Source organism: Trachymyrmex septentrionalis, unplaced genomic scaffold (assembly GCF_001594115.1).
Source record: "Trachymyrmex septentrionalis isolate Tsep2-gDNA-1 unplaced genomic scaffold, Tsep1.0 scaffold11, whole genome shotgun sequence".
NCBI lineage: Eukaryota > Metazoa > Arthropoda > Insecta > Hymenoptera > Formicidae > Trachymyrmex > Trachymyrmex septentrionalis.
Genome location: NW_017304228.1, coordinates 4,203,509 through 4,206,570, shown reverse-complemented (window position 1 = coordinate 4,206,570; position 3,062 = coordinate 4,203,509). Strand labels below are relative to the sequence as shown.

General features: G+C 35.4%; 1 pseudogene; it reads right to left on the bottom strand.

Annotated features, from left to right (window-relative positions):
* Nucleotides 1-1,347: 1,347 nt before the first annotated feature.
* Nucleotides 1,348-3,062, bottom strand: part of LOC108748938 — a 2,629-nt pseudogene continuing 914 nt past the window's right edge.

The following is a 3,062-nucleotide window of genomic DNA, read 5'->3' as shown; positions in this document are numbered from 1 at the left end:
ATGGAGAAATTGAGCGCTGTTAAGACCGTTTGATCACGTATTAAAACTTCACCTCTAGAAGATTTTAAATTGCGAGCAACTACTTTAATGATAAGGGGGCTTATAACAATTTCATGTCATGGTGTAAATGATAAAAGCTATGACCGTGAAGATTTAGGAAGATTTATAAGCACTTTTCTCGATCTGATAATCTCGGAGAGCTTTGGCATATTTTTTCCTTTTTATTATTAAACCTTTACTCGGAGAAACAATTACCTATATCACATAAAAAATAAAGAATTAATATATAAACAATAAAAAATATTCATCCTTTTCGTATATGAAACAAAAATTTGTAAATAGATTGTTACATTACAAAACGTTCGAAAATTTGTAAATGTAGGGTTTGTTCGCGTCGCATGCTTCAATATGCTCCAATATGCTCCTATCATAGCTCCTACTCACTCGAATGCGCTCATTAGACCTAGCCTAGATTCTTACAAGCTTCACAACTGTTCGTTTTGACAGAATAACATAATTTTTATTTTTTCGTGACGTTTTTTAAATTGAAAAAATTAAAATTATATTTCCTAATTTAAGATTTTAAGAATACATTTTATTTCGTCAATTGTCTTATTATGTTACTGAAATTTTAGAATTTCGATATCAAATATCGCTGTTAACGCCTATATATCCAATTTCATTGTAATCCATTATATAAACAAAGTTTTTTATTTTTGTCCAAATATTTTATTTTTTGTTTTTATTGATCGTTATATTTATATATTTTTGATAATAAAAATAAAAGAACGTTGTGTACACATTCTGGTTTTTTTCACTGTTATCTCAGCCGTACACAAAAAAAAAACAATTATTACTGTGGTAGATTTCCAACAAATTTTTCACAAAACTAGTTCATTGCCTTTCACTAAACATTCTAGTCGAAACTCGCTCGCGTCAAAATTGTTCAGCAATATCGATACGAAGCAATATCGCGAAAAGAGTACGAATTGCGCATCTCGTGAGTTGCGACTTCACCTCAGAGATTTTGTTTTGCCGCATATGTATATTTAAAGAGTTTCGGTTTATCGCGATTTGTCTATTTTAGTAGAGTTACTTGGAACTCGGAAGGTATTTACATGATGCTTAAATACCCTGTTTCCTCATTCTACATGAAGATTTTATCATATAATGAATCAAAACAATTGTAATATAATTAAATATGCGACTATTATTCTCCGCGCGGGAATATTTAATCGTTTTCGATCGTTCATCAGTTATAGTCATTATCGTCATTATTGTCACTATGATTGCCGTCGTCTGTGCGACACTTTTCCGCGTTCACGTTTTTCGATCAATAATGCGACCTCAATTAGATAACGTAAAGTATAAGATATCCTTGGCGCTTTGCGTTAAAAGTTTTTCAGGGAATTTGATGTCAAACGACACGAGAAGATCGTTCTTTCGCGATGGTTCTTTTGGGAAAGGTAGATCGTGTCCTTGAAGTTTGTTAACCGTGTTAAGCTTGACAACTTTTCTCAAAGGTACCTGTTAAATTCAAAGGTACCTTTTCGCTGGTTAGCATAGGAATTCTTCGACAATAGTATCGCACAAAGCTTCAAGTTCAGTTTGCACGTACGAGGTCTGTCCCAAAAGTATCCGACTTCTGTCTATATCATAAGAAAGAACTACTTCGGAATGATATGAACAAGATCGCCTTCAAAGCTCTTTTTGAAGCAATATACGTTATTCCAGCGGTCCACTCACTTTCGGAAGCAGTCCGAAAAGTCATTTTTTGTGATAGCAAATAGCTCGTGGCATTTCATTTTTCATCTTTAGCATCGTCAAATCTCATCTTTTGCTCTTCAACGGATTTTTCAACTTAGGAAATAACCAGAAATCACACGGAACTATATTTCGATTGTACAGAGGTTGGCGAAGTTGGACAATGCTATGTTTTAATTAAAAAATCCTGAATCAGGTAAGATGAATAAGCAAGTGCATTATCGCAATGGAGGATTTATTTCCAGACTATAAACTTCGACAAGCAATACTCTTTGGGATTCCAAAGTCCCGTTTTAACTCTCGCACAGTCAAATGACTATTTTCGTTGATTGCAGCTCGCACACGGTTCACTTTTTCCGCTATTTTTGACGTTAGAGATCCTGCCGGAGCTATCTTTGAACCATTTAAACCACTTTTTTATTTATGTATTATTCATAGGCCCAGTTTCACAAGTCATAGTTAATCCTTAACCGAGGTTTAACTTATTCCTCATTTCTTTCTAATGCTAGAATTGGAAAGAGATGAAAAATAAGTTAAACCTCGGTTGAGTTAACCGTGAGTTGTGAAATCGGGCTATAGAGTCATCATTACTATAAACTTTACAGATCATGCCGATTGTTTCGGAACATGTGTGGCCAAGTTTTGGCAAAATATAATGCAAATTTTTTGCTCGATTTGCTCGGAGTTTTCGACACAATTGCATACCGTTGTCAACTGAATAGCTGTTGGGTCATGCCACTTGGTGAGGGTACTCTTCAAGCCTTAAATACAGAATGCCTGTTTTCCACGACAGAGAGAGAGAAGATGCCCAAAAACAAAGATATATGTAAAGATCGGATACTTTTTTGAAACATACTTCGTATATCTAACGTCACTGCCTTCACTCCTGAAGCGGTTGAGGCTTGTCCCTGATGATAAAAACAATGTCTGCGAGTTCCCTCCTCGGCAATTGAGCACCTTCCTTCTGGAAAATGATTTTCGTACCAGCTTTTCAACCTAGTTTCACGTCGATGGTAAAAAGCTTATATTCCTCCTTGGTGTTACCATCTGGCTGTATGATCTTCCACCTGCGTCGGTCGAGGCACCGACTTTCAGATCCTCCTCGCAAATTTATCGTAAACTTCTTTCTTCGTCGCGTCCGATAACACCTCATATGCTTCGATTATTTTCTTTAATTTTTCCTCAACACTGAGACTTCCGTTCTTGTCAGGATAATATTATAAGGCTAACTTTTTCTAATCAAAATATAGACAACCTAAGCCAACGTAATTTCGGTGAACATACTTAAATGACGCACG